The 19,711-nt window shown below is 42.5% G+C and overlaps 3 non-coding genes and 1 pseudogene across 3 annotated transcripts; 1 reads left to right on the top strand and 3 right to left on the bottom strand.

The window, feature by feature from the left end:
- Positions 1-3,713: 3,713 nt before the first annotated feature.
- Positions 3,714-3,793, bottom strand: LOC138237359 (U4 spliceosomal RNA; annotated as a pseudogene).
- A 230-nt stretch (positions 3,794-4,023) lies between these two features.
- On the bottom strand, positions 4,024-4,140 carry LOC138237382 (U5 spliceosomal RNA). The gene has a single exon (XR_011188916.1). It is a non-coding gene; the product is annotated as a U5 spliceosomal RNA (small nuclear RNA).
- A 1,297-nt stretch (positions 4,141-5,437) lies between these two features.
- trnar-ccu (transfer RNA arginine (anticodon CCU)) lies at positions 5,438-5,510 on the top strand. Its single transcript has one exon. It is a non-coding gene; the product is annotated as a tRNA-Arg (tRNA).
- Positions 5,511-11,832: 6,322 nt separating this feature from the next.
- Positions 11,833-11,914, bottom strand: trnas-cga (transfer RNA serine (anticodon CGA)). The gene has a single exon. It is a non-coding gene; the product is annotated as a tRNA-Ser (tRNA).
- Between the last annotated feature and the right edge of the window lie 7,797 nt (positions 11,915-19,711).

The following is a 19,711-nucleotide window of genomic DNA, read 5'->3' as shown; positions in this document are numbered from 1 at the left end:
TCTCTCGAGAGACTGTCAAAAATCGCTTTCTCCGTTTGCGTTGCAAGTAAGTGAGAACACAGTCTCAAACCAGAGCCACTTGGGAGCAGCGGCACGTAAATACTGTTACTGTCACTGCTCGATACTGACATTAGCCTACTATACCATGTTCAGCCACCGCTAGGAAATGTACGGCTCTAGTACCGGAGCAAACAACAGGAGGGCCAAAGGCGCACAGGCACACGTGTCAGACATGGAGAGCGACAAGGATGGGATTCAACCCCATGTGTGTGGAGCACAACGGATTAGCAGTCCATCGCCTTAACCACTCGGCCAACTCGTCGACGAAACTGGGCTGTCCTGACATGGGTTGGCGCACTCCAGTTGATCTTTTTCTTTTTTTTCCCTCATACTCGAGGGTCATTTTCCTGTTCCACATGCGATTTCAACATTTTCCTTGGGAGATGTCAAGCCAGCAAGCCACTGCTGTGGTTCAGTGGCCAGTGTGGAGTTCAGTGGCCCTGTTGTACACAGAAAGCACATTGAGCTCCTTGGACATGAAAAGTTCCAGATAAAAGCCATTTGTCATCCTTTCTCTTGGTGTCGATGTTGCTATTGTATGTAAAGGTGGCAACTTGCTCAGCGAGCAGGCGGAGCACACACCGAATGCAGATGTGTCTGAGTGGTGTGTCCAAGTGGCTGCAAAAGGACAGCACTCCTGGGGTGCCGTGGCTTAGTTGGTTAAAGCGCCTGTCTAGTAAACAGAAAATCCTGGGTCCGAATCCCAGCGGTGCCTTTTTTTGTTCTGTGTTCTCGAACAGAACTGGTCAGTATGGACAACCGCATACGTCTAGACTTAATTAAATGCAAGTATTCATTTCCTGTCTTGAACGACTTGTTTTTCTTAAAATGGATGCAACTTGCAAAACATGAAATACAAACCTCGCTAATCAGCGCTCACGGCTGGCAAAAAAAAAAGAAGTCAGCAATGTTTTTTTCTTTAACCTTAAGCCTGCTAATGGAGAAGAACCTAGTCGCCACATCACATACATCCGTTTTAACGATAAGAAGGTAACAACTATCCTCACTCCAGAGTAAATCTCACGTTGAGGGCATATTTTTTTCCACTTTACCATGAGTCGGGCTCAGCTGCAGAGAGGCGAGAGCAGAGCAATGAGGTCAGGGGGACAGGGGAGTCACACGCTGGCGGTTTGAACACGCGGAAGATCACTGAGGGATCCACAGTATGTGGACCCTCCATGCGCCATCATTCCACACTCCAGACTCTGAATCCTGCCATCCGAGTTAAGATCTCGGCGGAACCGGAGGCGCAGTTCTTTCTTAAAACGTAATCTGGTGAGCATTTCTAGAATCGTACTTGTATAGATGCAGCCTTTAATGTGTTGCTAGGTTAAAATTTATGACTTCTTGAACTTCAGTAGGCAACTGCCCTCTTGATTTCGGATTTAATTTCTTTATTACAGGGGCGCTTTTATGATGACAGAGTCATGTTCAGGTACTTTGCTTGATGGAGGAAGCTCATTTCGGACTCTGTGATCTGCTCACCTGGAAAGGTCTGCTGTACTACTACAAGAGAGAAGTAGAGTCTGGAGGAAGGGACAATTTTATGATGCTTTGGAAGGTAATGTTTTTTTTTTCTTTGAAATCGAAATGAATCAGAATATCAGTGCAAAAGACAAACTCTTGGTTTGGTTTAAAGAGATATGGTTTTAAAACAGACAAAATGTAGAAAACAGGTGTTTCTCACTTTTGGAAAAGAATGGACCGGGGGTAATATTTTACTAGTTGCAGTGCTAAGCTCACTGGGTTACAGTCCTGCAGTGTCACACCAGGGCCAGTGGTGCAATGGATAATGTGTCTGACTATGGATTAGGAGTTTGGAGGTTTGACTCCTGCCTGGCGCTGGTTGTTTTTAAACACATCAGCCTACTCCCTAAGTAGCCTGTGCTACTTACTGCATTGTAATCGTACCCAGTAAGAGATTTCCTTCATGTAAATGAACTGCACCTGACAGCTTTAGAAAAACACCTGGGCTCAGTACGGTGCTGAGAGCTCAAGTTGTGTATAATGTAATAATTTAGGTAGAATAGATTCTAATAATATAATGATCCAGTGTGCTGCACTACTTCACTGTTTCACTGCTCTATGCCGTCTGGAAATAAATCCTCAGACTACTTACTGCCCTGGGCATGTACCAATAAATTACAGGAGCACATCTATATATCACTGCGTTGAAGCAGGAGACACAATCACTGCAAACACATCCTAAATACAGTGTTCCAGCACCTTTGACCTCATCCAGAACGTATCATTTCTTGAAAGGAATTGCTGTCCGAATGCACATCTGAATCCCAAACAGAATCTCTAGTAAAATCCGATCATTTGTGAAACAGGTAAATGTCTTAGGGGCCCATTCCTCATTCTCAAGACACATGTATGCAGTACGTACATCATGCATTGAGCAATAGGGATTAAAGACACCACAGGTAAGGTTAGAAGACATTCTGACTATATTCTAAAATATTGGACTCATATTCTTATGATGGCAGACATGATGCTGTGTTTAAAACCGGGGTTAATGGACATTATATGACTGTCAATTCTGTTTTGTTTTGGAGACTCTTGGCTGCCTATGTGGTACAGTGCAGCGTGAAGAAAACATTTTCCAAAACTGTGTCAGCTCAAAAGTTGTAAGAAAACCTTTCCAGCTGCTTTAACTCTCTTCATTTTTGTCATTTAATTGTCTGTCGGCACTATGTAGCAGCATTGCATGTCAACCCATCTCACCACGGAAAGGAACCTAACAGCTTTTGTAAGAGAGGAGAAAAGGACCTGGCCCGTACAGGACTCGAACCCACAACCTTGGTGTTATTAGCTCTAACCAACTGAGCTAACCAGCCTCACGACAGCAATCCTCTCTGTGCTGCAAAAAATCGAACTCAGGGAATTTCTTTTGCCCTCCTTTGAATTGAAAGCCGTGTAATTCAGTGTACGGGCTTTCTCGTGCAGTTTTATAGTTCTTGTAACCCAAATCCTACACTGGCGTGAAGTGACCCCCCATTTCACAGCATTTTTCAGCTGATTTAAAATGTACCTAAAGGAGAAGCATTATTGAAGACCATCAATTACCAAGAGCTTTTGTCAAAGGTTTTGGTGGTCATTTTTAATGACCACAGAGCGCTGTGACCTCGGTTTTACATCTCATCCAAGAGACAGCGCCCTTTTACAACACAGCGTCTCCGTCACTATGCTGGGGGATTGGGACCCGCACAGACCTCAGGGTGAGCGCCCCCCCACCGGCACCATTAACACCGCTTCCAGCTGGAAACTTTGTTTTTCCCTGTAGCTCACCCTCATCCGGGTACTGACCTGGCTAACACCTGTTTTGCTTCAGTGGGTTTTCAGTTGCGAGTTGCAAGGGGATGCAAGTGATGGAGCCACTCGCTGCAAAAGCCACTGCTTTGGCTGAGAATCGAACCAGAGCTTCCCGCATGGGAAGCGAGAATTCTACCACTGAACCAACAATGCTCACTGCCCAGTCCTTCAAAAAAGACGTTTTTTTGGTGCTCTGTTAAAAAAGCGTCGACATTACCTCTTTCAAAAGGCTTCACTTTCCTAGTCACATTCCAAGGCTCATTGAACCCGGGCTGTTTCCTCCAGCGGTATAGTATTGCAGTTAGACAGCACGATGCCTGCAAGACTATGTCACGCTCTGACGAGAAAAGTTTTCAACTAGCAATAATCGTGCCTCGGCTAAACCTCACAGGCTACGATACTGCCACTGCACAAAGCTGACGGTTGCCAGGCAACCGCGGAGATCCTATGGAAATCGTTATCAATCGTCTCATGGCATGTCGTTGCTGTAATGCTTCATATTTGCGGCCGGACACTTCCCGCCTCCCAGAGGAAAGAGCGCCAATCAGACAGGCGGAGACTGAGGACTCGCAGAGCAGACGGCCACAGTCGCCGTAATAAGAGCGATTGTGAGCGGTTTTGTTTTCTCTCTTTGACCAGCCCAGCTGCGCCCCACCCGAAGGCAGGGAAGCACAAAAATTGTATGGAACTCATTCATGCTCCTTTACTTGGAAATCTTTAGTAAAAGGCAAAAGATTTGTACGAGATGAAGAGAAACCAGAGTGCGTGGCTGGACAGCTGCAGGAGCCCAGGCCGCCTTCAAGGCCTCTGCCCTGCCGGTCGTGGTTGGCAATGCACCTGGCCTTACAAACGAGCCAGTGGGGCCCGTTCAGCTCCGGGCTCATCGCCTGCGGCTCTCGGCTTACCTGGCAGGGGAGATACCTTGATCAGCCTGTAGTTGGAGTAGTTGGATTGTTTTCTTGTTTTGTTTTGCGCGCTTACGAACGCCATGGAAAACGAAACAAAACTAAAGCCCTCGGCTCCTCCACTTGATTATAATCCCGTTACGTGTCGAAGCAGGAATTTACGTCATCCTACCACTGTAACACGGGGAATAGAGGGAAATGAGCACAAGCTACGAATTGTCTCAATCACTCCCTACAGTAGTAAGACGCCTGGAAGCGTGCACCCCCATCATTAATCTTTGCGCATCTGTGCAAGGTAAACTCTGGAGCAGTCTCTGAAACGGCTCAAAGGAAACACGTGATTGATTCCATGTGCATCTGGGGTTCATTTCTTATTTACATTTAATTCAAGGGAAAGGCTTGGGTCAGTTTCAGACGGCCTCCAACAGCGAGATTCAAGCGCCCCACCTTCAGCCCAATCTGCGCCGCCAGAACGCCAACGGCTCCTCTGGTCTCCAGGGTGCGGTTGTGACCCCGTAACCTAAAGTGTTGGTGGCAGACAAATGGAGACTAACAGGTGATGTCCTAGGACATGACTACATTGTGACACTCGGTGGGGATGGTGACCATTGCTTGGAAAAGAGTGCGAGGCCCCTTTAGAAAAACATTTTGTTAACAGGCATTCTGCCTCAGCCTAAACACCTATAGCTTGCAAAGCGCATGCTATTAGACAGGCACCTCTGCAAGACCTTAAGAGTCTCTTAAACTAGTGATAGTAAGGTGTTCCCAATGGGCGATGTTTGGCTTTCAAATCATCTCTCTGTGGAAGCGCCGAGATGCAACTGTTTAAGGCTTAGAAGCAGCTGACTGTTTCACTACCTAGCTGATTACTGTCAGTCAGGGAGCTCAGAGGTGAAAAGCCTGTCTGAGAGACAATTCGCCGTCAATCAGTTCAATATGTTCCGTACCAGCTCGGCGCACCTGAGATCATCTTGGTAGCCGTGTAGCTCAGATGAGTGAGAGCGTGTGTGTGTGTACCACCGTGATTGGATGCCGGTCCTTCTCAGGTCACAGTAAACCTTCTGCTGCCTAACTTTCCTAATTTTGGGGATCCCTTTGAAAAAGCAAAGGAAAAAAAAAACTGGCTCTTCATCAGCGTGATCGACCCAACCCAGTGTGCCCCAGTGGCCTAATGGATAAGGCACTGGCCTCCTAAGCCAGGGATTGTGGGTTTGAGTCCCATCTGGGGTGCTCCTGTCCCTTTTTGAGTGTACAAATGTCCTTGTGATTTGTGTAGCTGCAACCCCACCTTACTCAGTGAGCGTCTCTGCTTTTCTCTCACATACAGTTGGGAGAAAAACTTTTGTAAACAGCCCTTTGGAATGATGTGGATTTCTGCATGAATGGCTCCTAACATGTGATCTTATCTTTATCTAAGTCATAATAATTAATAAAGAGAGTCTGATTTAACAAACAACACACGCCCAACATTTGACATTGCTGTTTCTTTATTGACCAAATGGTTTAAACAATCAAGGTCATTGATGGAAAAAGTACGTGAACCCTTATATTAAGGAGCTAGTGGAACCTCCTTTATGACAAAAACCTCAACCCCCACTTTCTGTAGCGGCTGGTCAGACCTGAGCAGCGGTTAGGAGGTATTTTGGCCTATTCCTCTATGAAAAACTGTTTCAGTTCATGTATATTTTTGGGATGTCTTGCACTGAACGGCCTGCTTCAGATCACGCCACAGCACTTCAATGGGATTGGGGTCAGGACTCTTACTTGGCCATCCCAAAATACGGAATTTCTTCTGTTTCAGCCACTCTGTTGTTGATGTACTCCTTTGTTTTTGTCATGCTGCATGACCCAGCGTCTTTAGAGTTTTAGATCACAGGCAGACACCCTGACATTCTGCTGTAGAATTTCCTGATACATCTTGGAATTCATCGGTCCCTCGATGATTGCAAGCCGTACAGCCTCCGCTATGCTTCCCAGGTGGGATGAGGTTTTGGAGTTGGTATGCAGTGTTTTGTTATCTCCAAACATAACGCTGTGCACATTTACCAACAAGTTCAACTTTTGTCACATCTGTCCACAGAACATTGTTCCAGGAGTTGCTGTGGAACATCCATGTGGTCTTTAACAAACTTGAGAGGGGCAGTGGTGGTTTTTTTGGGGGGGAGAGCAGTGGTTTCCTCCATGGTGACCTCGCATGATCACCACTCCTGTTCAGATTTCTTCTTATGGTGGACTCATGAACACAGACGTAAGACAAAGTCAACCACCTGTTCGCTAGATCCCATCCCCACTCAGCTAGTCAAAGATTCCCTCGAAGGACTGGCAGGACCTATAATTAGTATGATGAATGCATCGCTTGCGTCAGGCGTTGTACCTGATCAATTTAAGGTAGCGGTTGTTAGACCGCTCCTTAAGAAGTCAAATTTGGATCCACAAGTTCTTAACAACTACAGGCCTGTCTCAAAGGTCCCATTTCAATCTAAAAGTCTTGGGAGAATAGTTGTTGCCCAACGTCAATCGTATCTGGATTCAAATAATATGCTTGAGAAATTTCATTCTGGTTTCTGAAACTGCATTAACAAGAGTCGTAAATTATATTCTCTTACCTACTGATGCGGGGAATGCAACAGTGCTTGTGCTTCTAGATCTTAGAGCTGCCTTTGACACGGTTGACCTCTCTGTTTTGTTACACAGGCTTGAGTTTGAGGTTGGCTTATCTGGAACCGTCCTTCAGTGGTTTACTTCACATTTTACTCATCGTTTTCATTATGTTCAAATATCTAATAATTGTACTGCTTCATCAATGTCACCAGTTCAATTTGGGGTACCAGAAGATCAGTGCTGGGACCAATATTGCTCTCTCTCTCTACATGCTGCTGCTAGGTAGGATAATATGAAAAAATAATATGAACTTTCATTCATATGCTGATGACACTCAAATAAACATTTTGTTTACACCAAACAACAACTCTTCTATTATCAGTTTAGTTAAATGCATTAAGGAAGGAAATACTTGGATGTGTGAAAACTTTTTGTTACTCAACTCTGAGAAAAATGAGGATCTGTTGATCGGAGGCAACAATACTGATAAGACTACTATAACTTCAGCACTTAACTCAGAGGATTTAAACATTTGCCTCAAAGAGACAGCACGTAACCTAGGCGGCATATTAGACACAAGGCTCTTAACAACTTGCATTGTTAAGTGCCTTGGGACAACCTTGTTGTGAAAGGCGCTATATAGAAATACATTGATTTGAATTGAATTGACAATGTAAAATGTTGTGTGTGTTGTTTGTTAAACAAGACTGTCTTTATTTATCAAAAAATAAAAGGAATTTGCTAGGAATGCAAACGTTAGGTTGCGCTTCTTCATGCTGCATCGTCGGCATGAGTGGAGCTTTTTAAACATCTGTACTTACTGTGCCCCATAAGAAATCGTTTGTCCCCGTTCAAAAGAGATTGTGCGATGTCCTGCAGTGTTCGCAAAGCAAACCTTTGACAGTTTGAAAAGAGGAATTTATTCTGCTTCCTGTGTGTGCAGTAGTTACAAAGTTGAACGTCTTTACACGATTTGCTGCAGTTTTCAGTGGGCGGGCTTTCTCAGATGGCTTGGAAAAACGCACTGTGTTTCGGCTTGGGAAACACCATGAGAAGTGTCCTGCATGTTTTCTGTGTATAGCTGTCTTTTAACGCATACAGAATTCATTCGAAATCATTGATTTCTCCAATTAACAAGGGTCCCTTAAAGGATGAGTCAAAGTAACGTCTAATCGGATTAGTTTCCTTAGAGCTGGTTCAGAGTTTCCTCAAGAGTTTACCTTACACAGATGCGCAAAGAAGAATGTTGGGGGTGCACGCTTCAAGGTGCCTTACAGCTGTAGGGAGTGATTCGAGATGATTTGTGGCGTGTGCTCGTTCCCATATACCGTACGCCCCGGGGTGCAGTGCTAGGATGACGTACAATACCGCTTGGGCACATAACGGCGTTATATGCAAGTGCGGGACGTGAGGGTTTTCGTTTGTTCATTTTGTTTTGCTCTGCTTTGCTTTGTTTCATGGTCAAGAGGCGTAAGGTAAGTCGTAATCCAGGGAGAACACTGGTGGCAAACAGTCCAAGGTGAGAGGCGAGGTCCAAAGTCAAAAAGGCAGAAGGGGAGTCCAATATCCAGAATAAACGAGGTAATGGAAAAAACGCCAGGTAGAGCTCTCAAGGAGTAGACTCAATACCAGCGGGAAGCAGGTAAAGATGGTAAAAATAGCACTGCGTACCGCACGGTGGAGTGTGTGCAGGTGGGTTAACTCGTGCGGCGGCGTTTGTTAATAATCACCCACTGCTGGTGCTGATTAGATTGCTTAAGAGTTGGTCTTAACTGCCTGGCGGTCATGACAAGCTCCTCTTTAAGCTGTGGTTTAGTTTTGCATTCATGTGTTTCTAGAGCAGTTATTTATGGGGGTGGGTGGGTCTTTCACAGAGGCTCAGGACAAATCCCCTGCATGAAAGTGTACTGTGTGCGTTCAAACAGTCACAGGTCAAGAGCCAGGCAGGAGGACAATGGACAGAAGAAGCAACAAACTAAAAATAAAAGAACGAATATGAAAAAGCCACCATCTTTTTCTTTTTGACATTTTCCGACTTTCATGCAAGCCAGGACAAAGTTGCTCGTAGCTACTTGTGGATTCAAATACTCTATCGAGTGCTTTGATGAGTTTTTGCAATTTGATTGTCGTCCTGTCAGCCTGTTTCTGTTTTTCTTTTCAATCTAGTGATGGAAAGTAAGAGGGAAATGATGGAGCAATCAATAACTGCTCCGGAAAAATGGCAGAAAGAAATGGCCCGTCACTAAGGACATTTGTGAAGCAGAGGAGTGACATCACCACAAAGGCGACACATTCTGCTGATGGTTTTGGTGAATAATGATTGAGGCGCGTTAAGAGAAAGGTAGCTGTGTCAGCATGCGTAGGCTGCAAAGGATAAAGCAAAGGTTTACTCCATGCTGAAAAGAGAAGAAAAGAAGCACAACGTTTCGGCTGTGGAGTCTTCTGTGCCATCTTCTTTAGCGATGGTGATGATGTTTACATTGGAAAAACTGAGACACGCATACTGGAGGGGCTTGAACCACCAACTTTTCAGCACCACAGAGTCTGACAGTCTTTTGTGCGCCCTACATTTGCAGGTTTATGGTCAAAGAAAACAATCACTTGCGCTTCTTGCAGCCGGCAATCTTTTTCCACTGACAACCAAGAAATGGATTTCATCTTTCACAAGCTGTATGGATTTCTTCAAAAACAAGTTATTCCAAAAAGGAAATGAATTCTTGCATTAAACTGAACCAAGCTGTACATGTTTGTCTGAAATGAGACATTCGGCACAACAAGACACGGAGAGAGGCACCGCTGGTATTCAGACCAGGGATCGCCTGCTTACTAGGCAGGCACTTTAAGCCACTAGGGAACAGCGCCAGCGGAGCACCGCGCTTTTACAGACACTTGGATTTGGGTTTTTTTCATTTATGTTTGTGGACCTTCACCATTTGAGGAAGTGAGTTAGATAAGAAAGTTACAGGTATGGTGAGCAATGACTAACAAAGGTACGTACTGCGTATTCCTTACAGAAGAGTAAGCAATTTGTTCTAAAAAACACCGGCTAAAGTCCAACATCGTTAGCAATCTTATTACTTAAATAGAATAAACATCAATAAACTGTAAGGTGCTGGTACATGCGAGTAGATTTGATCTTCTATTAAACAAAAATGCAATTACAGCTCTAAAAAGGTCAACCTAGACTTCTGTAACAGATCTGTTCAGGTCATCGCTGTTCCTCTGACCTTGTGAGTCTTTGGAATTTTAAAAGTGTATTTTGCTTGCCTTTCATGTGGTCTGTGTACAAGTCACTGTGGCGTATGCGGTCCTACACAGCCTTGCTATAGACGTGACGAGCCTCCGCTATGTTGCAATGGAGAACAGGTTCAGTACGGAGCTGCCGAGAAAATTCAGCTGGAAAGCTCGTTGCAGAAAAGCATCGTTATCTGCGTCCAGCTGCAAAGCGTCACTCGTGGGTGCTGAAGAATCGATTTCACAGGCTGCGGGTATAGGCGATTTAGAGTGTTAAAGGTCCCAGCGAAAACAAAACAGCGCTGGTCCTTTTTCATGCACGCACGAGAGCAAATGCAAAGGATTTGAACCTGCGCAGGGAGACCCAAACAGATTTCAAGTGTGTTGCCTTAACCACTCGGCCACGATTACAGTAAGTACGCCAGCTGTTGGCTTCTTGCTACAATCGAACAAGGAGTGCAAGGCGGCGGCGGCAACTTTTTTCAAGTTCGCTCTCCGTTTAAGAAACCTTTTACGCCATACGTGTAAGCAGACACACACCTCAGAGTACTTAAGGGTGGCTTCAAGTTGGAATGATAAAGTCTCCCCGTTCGGACATGAAAATAGAACTTTCTTAGACAGAAAGAAATCAACAACGGAGACATGTGGATGACGATTTCAGTCACTGCACTTTGAATAGCATTTTTACTCGAGTTACAGGAGATGCCCGAATGGCCCTTGACCTACGCTCTTACGAATGACTTGGAACATTCAAAGAGAACAGCCCTCAAGTCCTGCGGTTTATTATAATGCTGTTGCGTGTCGAGGCAGTATTTGACTCCGTCCTACCGTTGAGACAGGGGGCGTACTGTAAATGAACTGCACCTGACAGCTTTAGAAAAACACCTGGGCTCAGTACGGTGCTGAGAGCTCAGCATTGCTGTTGTTCTTATTAGCACGCACTGCATCGGCTATGACCCGAACTTTTCAATTATTCCGATCAGTAAGTCAACACGTAGTCCACATGAAAGGTAGAAATATTCTCTTGTCTGTCTCATGTTTTTATAGAACTGAATGTCCCTGACAATGTACTGTTAGTTTTAATTGAAGAACGGCATCTGTGTTCAAATATACCAGAAAAGTTTACGTAACTGCTCATGCAACACTCAGTTCTAATTAGTCAAGAAATAAAGTCGAACAACAGCTGCGAGATTGATTCTGAACGTATGAGATTGCAGCGCCTTTTACTTCCATTGACAAATGATAGATATTCGAAGAGAGATCCTTCAGACCAGCAAGCAAACCCACGGCTATTTCGGTTTTCTATCTAGGCAACGTTGGTGTCTGCAATAGCATACATGAAAGCGTGATGCAATTTCTGTGGCTACATTAGTTGCACGTCATGCACAGTAAGAGTGTTTCTAACACCAAATACAAAGTCAACAATTAGCGATCACGCCTTCTCCTCAGTTAACCCACTGAAACCCTTGCTGTTAACAGTTCTTTACTGCGTGCTTTACGAGCACCTACATATTGTGTCGGTTCTTTCAGCTTTATTCATTACGTTTTCAAAGGCATAAGTAGAGCACCAGAGGTGCGAACACAAAGTGTGTGGTTACTTGAAGAACTGATTTCCATGGCAGCGGGGACAATTGATTTAGCGTTTTTATAGCACGAGGAAAGGAGAAGCAGCACTACGCCTTTTCAGCGCAGGCACAAAGCGACGTGCGGCAGACGCCGTAGTCTGCAGGATTCGAATCTGCACGGGGAGTCCCCAATGCATTTCGAGTCCATCACCTTAACCACTCGGCTACGACTACAGCGAGCTCGCCGCTGCCGCATTCCTCCTATAATCTAACACGGAGTGCGAGGTGGCTGCGGAAACCTTTTTAAAGTCGCTCTCCGTTAAAAAAAAAATACCTTTCACAAGATTCGTGCCGGCAGACAGACACGCCTCAGAGGGTTTAAGGCTGGCTTCACGTTCAAATGATAAAGTCTCCCCGTCCGGATGTCAAAATGCAACTTTGGCAGACAGAAAAAACATCAACAAACCACAAATGTGGACAAGGATTTTACAAGCTGCACCACACTGCACTTTCAAAAGCATTTACATTCGTGTTAGCCGCAGGAATTGCCTTTGATTTGCGCGCTTACGAACGCCATGGAAAACGAAACAAAACTAAAGCCCTCAGCTCTTGCACTTGATTATAATGCCGTTACGTGTCGAAGCAGTAATTTACGTCATCCTACCACTGCAACACGGGGAATAGAGGGAAATGAGCACACGCTACGAATCGTCTCAATCACTCCCTTGAGTTGTAAGGCGCATTGAAGGGTGCACCCCCATCATTAATCGTTGCGCCTCTGTGAAAGGAAAGCTCTTGAACAGTCTTTGAAACAGCTCGGATGAAACACTTGATTGCTTCCATGTGCATCTGGAGCCCATTTCTTATTTTCACTTCACGCCGCCCAAAGCATTTCTAAAACAGGAGATTCGCGTTTGGGAATGCTCCCTGCCCTACAAATAAAACAGGTCTACGGGCTGAAACCTGCTCCACGGAAAACAGTTCTGTTGCGCTTTTGATCACATAACACCCAAAGGGGCTTCTTTGGAGCTGGATTCCAACCAGCATCCTAAAGTTTCTTGGCGGTACCATTTACAGTCCTCAATTCGGTCGACAAGGGACAGAAGGGGGCAGCTTTCCTCACACATAGAGTGCAATGTACTGTAGTGTTCCCGTTCATTGAATTTCTCAGTTCTGCATCAGACCTCTAACTCGTTTCCTTAGCTTGGATTTAAGCCACGAAGCAGGCTTCTAGTGTATAAATGTCTAGAGGAATCACAAACTATTTGAGAGGCCATCATCCCAGGGGGAACTGACAAAGTCTATCCCTAAACACCTAGCGCAGTCTCTCGAGAGACTGTCAAAAATCGCTTTCTCCTTTTCTCCGTGCAAGTAAGTGAAAACGCGGTCTCAACCCAGAGCCACTTGGCAGCAGCGGCACGTAAATACTGGTACTGCCACTGCTCGATACCGACGTTAGCCTACTATACCTTCTTCAGCCACCGCTAGAAAATGTATGGCTCTAGTACCAGAGCAAACAACAGGAGAGCCAACGTCGAACAGGCACACATATCAGACATGGAAAGCGACAAGAACGGGATTTGAACCCATGCGTGCAGAGCACAATAGATTAGCAGTCCATCACCTTGGCCACTCGGCCACCTCGTCGAAACTTGTTGGGTAATGTGCTCCTGTCTAGTAAACAGGAGATCCTGGGTCCGAATCCCAACAGTGCCTTCTTTGTTCTGTCTTCTCTAACAGAACTGGTCCTTACGGACAACCGCCTACGGCTAGACTTAATTAAATACAAGTATTCATTTCCTGTCTTTAACGCGACTTGTTTTTCTTAAAATGGATGCAACTTGCAAAACATGAAATACAAACCTGGCTAATCAGCGCTAGCGGCAGGCAAAAAAAAAGAAGTCAGCAATGTTTTTTTTTCTTTAACCTTAACCCTGCTAATGGAGAAGAGTTAAACGACCGAGTCCATGCAGCTTAAACGGTGCGCACGTCAGGTTCTTAGCTGAAAGGTTGGTAAATCACGCTCACCCCAGTCCTTAATCTTTTAAAGAGGATACAAAATTGAACCTAGTCGCCACATCACATACATCCTGTTCATTGATAAAAAGGTAACATCTATCCTCGCTCCAGAGTAAATCTTACGTTGAGGGCATAGTTTTTTTCACTTTACCGTGAGTCGGGCTCGGCTGCACAGAGGACAGAGCAGAGCAATGAGGTCACGGGGACAGGGGAGTCACACGCTGGCGGTTTGAATACGCGGAAGATCACTGAGGGATCCACAGTATGTGGACCCTCCGTGCGCCATCAGTCCACACACCGGACTCTGAATCCTGCCATCCGAGTTAAGATCTCGGCGGAACCTGAGGCGCAGTTCCTTCTTAAAACGTAATCTGGTGAGCATTTCTAGAATCGTACTTGTATAGATGCAGCCTTTAATGTGTTGCTAGGTTAAAATTGATGACTTCTTGTATTTCAGTAGGCAACTGCCCTCTTTATTTCGGATTGAATTTCTTTATTACAGGGGCGCTTTTATGAAGACAGAGTCATGTTCAGGTACTTTGGTTGATGGAGGAAGCTCATTTCGGACTCTGTGATCTGCTCACCTGGAAAGGTCTGCTGTACTACTACAAGAGAGAAGTAGAGTCTGGAAGAAGGGACAATTTTATGATGCTTTGGAAGATAATGTTTTTTTTTTCTTATACTGAAAATGAAAGGTAGGTGTTTCTATATGGACTCAGTCTTTGGAATTTGTATATATATATATTTCAGTGATCCCTCAGCCATTCCTTCTGTATTGTAATTCAATTTCTCTTTTAAAATTCCTTCCCCACTTCTAGGACCTGCAGTTGCTGAACTCCACAATGGCTTCTATTGGAAAGTCTGTGACTGAGACCAAGTAAGTGTTCACTTTTTTATGAAACCATTATTTATTTTGGAGCAATGAGCAATTCTTATATAAATGCAATAAAATCATTATGCTCAAACTATGAGAGAGAAAATTAAGGATAATTTAAGAAATCAGTCTTAGCTTGTTTCTATACACAGATGGTATTATTTATTTTCAAAGGAAACCCGCGAGGATTCCCCTGGTGTGCAAGATGTGCCTGAATACTTTTGATCAGCTTCCTGCTCACTTGAAGAGGGCATGTATGAAGCACGCCACGGCAGAAGAGATCAGGATGGCCTCTCAACAGGCGAGGGAGGACATGATGAATCACCTGAAGAACGGGGTCATCGTGGATTACCACAGAACAGAGATCGTGTCTGGTGAGGCAAACAGGATAGTGGTTGTAAGACTGCTAGAGTCCTTGGGCCTTTTTGTACACGGGAAGCCTGAAGACACATCGGCAAGGTGAGATATTTTTAATCTGTAAGGCTTCTGTAGTTTCTTTTTGAAATCATTGTTACAACATATTATGTAAAAGCATGTTGAAAAGAATCTACCTGCATTCCAGCGGCCCTGAGCAAGAGGCCGCTGTCCAGGAGGAAAAGATGCCAGAGGCTCCTCTAGAAACTGAAACAGAAGCGGATAAGGAAGGGAAAGATGTGAGCTCTGAAGAACTCTATCAGCAGTAAGACTTTTTATTTTTCAGATGTATCTTTTTTTACTAAAATTCTAATTTGTCTTATAGGTATAAAATGTTTAAGCCGGTGTTTTATATCCTTACAGGCCCTGAGTAGTTAAAAAGTATCAGCAGGCCGGAAGAGAGTGGCCCAAGCTGGACTCTATAGAAAGCACTCCCTGGGTGCTCCTCTCCTGATTGGATTCAAACAGTACCTTACCAAGGATCTGGGAGTGGCAAATTATTCTCAGGAGGTATTTATTTTTTAAAGGCATTAAAAATTAAGCAATGGTATATTCATTGTAAATGTTTTTATTTCTTAGCTTAAAATTCACACATGTGAAATGATGTCAGCCATAAACATCATGACTCTATATTTCCTACCTGAATCTATTCTACTTAAATTATTACATTATACACAATTTGAGTTCATTTTAAAAAGTAAAAGGTAATGAAAGGAATGCATTTTCATAAGAAAGATAATACCGATATGCATGTGATAATCTTCCTTATATCATGTAGTGCGTCATTTGGACACTTTGTGGGCTTGAAATACAAAGAAAATCATGTTCTATGGTACAAGATAAATACCAAACTTAAGCTTTTATTTTAATTAGATTTGTTTATAAAGCATAAGCAATCATTTATTACATCGCTTCTTGAATTAAATCTTTTGACAAGAGGTAAGACTTCTATTTTACATTTAAACCCATGTTTAGGTGTGTTTTTTAGATTTAACTGAACCAATTTCTGTGTGTGATAATGTCCTTGAATTCTGACAACATCACACTAAATTACATGATATAAAACAGCTAATGTTTCTAGAGATAAAGTTTCTGGGATGCTTCTAATTACTTTTTATTACCAGGGACAGTTTAATTCACCTTGTACAGTACTGAAAGACCAAGATGCTTTTTTTAAAAGTTATTTAACATTTTATAGAACTTTGTCTACTATGGCAACATGATGAGATTGGTGAAACTTGGAAAAATACTGCTTGGCCACTTATCTTAAGATAAAGATAGGATAAAGGTTTATCTTTTGCACCTACCTGACCCCCAGGGAAGGCCAATGCTTTCTAAGTTGATGGTTCCCTACAGTAGACTGTACCTTATCTTCAAAGGTAATGTATATTGACCCAAATCAGTTTTGGAATCCAATCTACTGACGAGATGGAGCACATCCTTTTTTCAGGATTTTAGCATCATACGTTTGGTATATTTAGTCCCTAATGCTGAAAGAAATGATCATAGAACATTTGGACACTTTGTGGGCTTGAAATACAAAGCAAATCATGTTCTATGGTACAAGATAAATACAAAACTTAAGCTTTTATTTTAATTAGATTTGTTTATAAAGCATAAGCAATCATTTATTACATTAATATATGTGAAAATAACATTTAAGCATCATACGTTTAGTATATTTAGTCCCTAATGTTGAAAGAAATGATCATAGAACATGACATCTAACCTTACCTGTGGCGTCTTTAATCCCTATTGCTCAATGCACGGTGAAAGCATTGCATACATGTGTCTGACAATGAGGAATGGGCCCCTGAGACAGTCATTTGCATGTTTCACAAACGATCGTATATTACTAGAGATTCTGTTTGGGATTTGAATGTGCATTCGGACAGCAATCCCTTTCAAGAAATGATATGTTCTGGATGAGGTCAAAGGTGATGGAACACTGTATTTAGGATGTGTTTGCAGTGATTGTGTGTCTCCTGCTTCAACGCAGTGATATATAGATGTGCTCCTGTAATTTATTGGTTCATGCCCAGGGCAGTAAGCAGTCTGAGGATTTATTTCCAGACGGCATAGAGCAGTGAAGCAGTGAAGTAGTGCAACACACTGGATCATTATATTATTAGAATCTATTCTACTTAAATTATTACATTATGCACAATTTGAGTTCATTTTAAAAAGTAAAAGGTAATGAAAGGAATGCATTTTCATAAGAAAGATAATACCGATATGCATGTGATAATCTTCCTTATATCATGTAGTGCGTCATTTGGACACTTTGTGGGCTTGAAATACAAAGAAAATCATGTTCTATGGTACAAGATAAATACCAAACTTAAGCTTTTATTTTAATTAGATTTGTTTATAAAGCATAAGCAATCATTTATTACATCGCTTCTTGAATTAAATCTTTTGACAAGAGGTAAGACTTCTATTTTACATTTAAACCCATGTTTAGGTGTGTTTTTTAGATTTAACTGAACCAATTTCTGTGTGTGATAATGTCCTTGAATTCTGACAACATCACACTAAATTACATGATATAAAACAGCTAATGTTTCTAGAGATAAAGTTTCTGGGATGCTTCTAATTACTTTTTATTACCAGGGACAGTTTAATTCACCTTGTACAGTACTGAAAGACCAAGATGCTTTTTTTAAAAGTTATTTAACATTTTATAGAACTTTGTCTACTATGGCAACATGATGAGCTTGGTGAAACTTGGAAAAATACTGCTTGGCCACTTATCTTAAGATAAAGATAGGATAAAGGTTTATCTTTTGCACCTACCTGACCCCCAGGGAAGGCCAATGCTTTCTAAGTTGATGGTTCCCTACAGTAGACTGTACCTTATCTTCAAAGGTAATGTATATTGACCCAAATCAGTTTTGGAATCCAATCTACTGACGAGATGGAGCACATCCTTTTTTCAGGATTTTAGCATCATACGTTTGGTATATTTAGTCCCTAATGCTGAAAGAAATGATCATAGAACATTTGGACACTTTGTGGGCTTGAAATACAAAGCAAATCATGTTCTATGGTACAAGATAAATACAAAACTTAAGCTTTTATTTTAATTAGATTTGTTTATAAAGCATAAGCAATCATTTATTACATTAATATATGTGAAAATAACATTTAAGCATCATACGTTTAGTATATTTAGTCCCTAATGCTGAAAGAAATGATCATAGAACATGACATCTAACCTTACCTGTGGCGTCTTTAATCCCTATTGCTCAATGCACGGTGAAAGCATTGCATACATGTGTCTGACAATGAGGAATGGGCCCCTGAGACAGTCATTTGCATGTTTCACAAACGATCGTATATTACTAGAGATTCTGTTTGGGATTTGAATGTGCATTCGGACAGCAATCCCTTTCAAGAAATGATATGTTCTGGATGAGGTCAAAGGTGATGGAACACTGTATTTAGGATGTGTTTGCAGTGATTGTGTGTCTCCTGCTTCAACGCAGTGATATATAGATGTGCTCCTGTAATTTATTGGTTCATGCCCAGGGCAGTAAGCAGTCTGAGGATTTATTTCCAGACGGCATAGAGCAGTGAAGCAGTGAAGTAGTGCAACACACTGGATCATTATATTATTAGAATCTATTCTACTTAAATTATTACATTATGCACAATTTGAGTTCATTTTAAAAAGTAAAAGGTAATGAAAGGAATGCATTTTCATAAGAAAGATAATACCGATATGCATGTGATAATCTTCCTTATATCATGTAGTGCGTCATTTGGACACTTTGTGGGCTTGAAATACAAAGAAAATCATGTTCTATGGTACAAGATAAATACAAAACTTAAGCTTTTATTTAAATTCGATTTGTTTATAAAGCATAAGCAATAATTGATTACATTAATATATGTGAAAATAACATTTTAGCATCATATTATTACATACAGGTCTCTAGCTTCAACACAGTGCTATATATATATATATGCTCAGTGATTTATTGGTTCATGCCCAGGGCAACAATCAGAATGAGGATTTATTTCCAGACGGGCTACAGGTAGTGTTGTGAAATACTTCAACACACTGGATCACAGATTTAGACCCCCTGCATTCTTACTCCTTAAAAACCAAAGAAATGAAGATATGTAGCAATCACATTGTAACAGGGGTGACAGTGACTTAATGCTTATACTAGTGGACTTCTGGTACCTTTAGGGTACGGTGTTCCCTGAAGGGCTCTCAAACCCCGCATTTCAAATGCCTAGCTGTATCGCTGATGTGTTGCACCTCAGAATCACTTTTAAACCTTACCTCTGGTATCTTTAATCCTTATTGCTCAACGCATGGTGAAAGTATTGCATAAATGTGTCTGAAAATGAGCAATGGGCACCTGAGAGACTCATTTGCCTGTTTCACAAATGATCATATTTGACTAGAGATTCTATTTGGGATTCAGTTGTGCATTCTGACAGCAATCCCTTTAAAAAAACGATACATTCCGGATGAGGTCAAAGGTGCAGGAACACTGTTACTTGTTCCTTTATAACCCGGTTATTGATGTCATTAACAACATTAATCCCAAACAGAGCTGTTGGACTCCCTCCTCTGGCCGTTTTCCACCAGTTGATTATTTCATCAACCAATGCACTAATCAAGCTCCCAAGGCACTCTCTATACCCAGTAAACATAGGTCTAACCTCACCCAAGGAGAAAATCAGGTGCTCCAGTCTCTCCGCAACAG

This window comes from Lepisosteus oculatus, unplaced genomic scaffold, assembly GCF_040954835.1.
Source record: "Lepisosteus oculatus isolate fLepOcu1 unplaced genomic scaffold, fLepOcu1.hap2 HAP2_SCAFFOLD_96, whole genome shotgun sequence".
Taxonomy (NCBI): Eukaryota; Metazoa; Chordata; class Actinopteri; order Semionotiformes; family Lepisosteidae; genus Lepisosteus; species Lepisosteus oculatus.
Note: the sequence above shows the minus strand (reverse complement) of the source record. Positions and strands in the feature narration are given on the sequence as shown.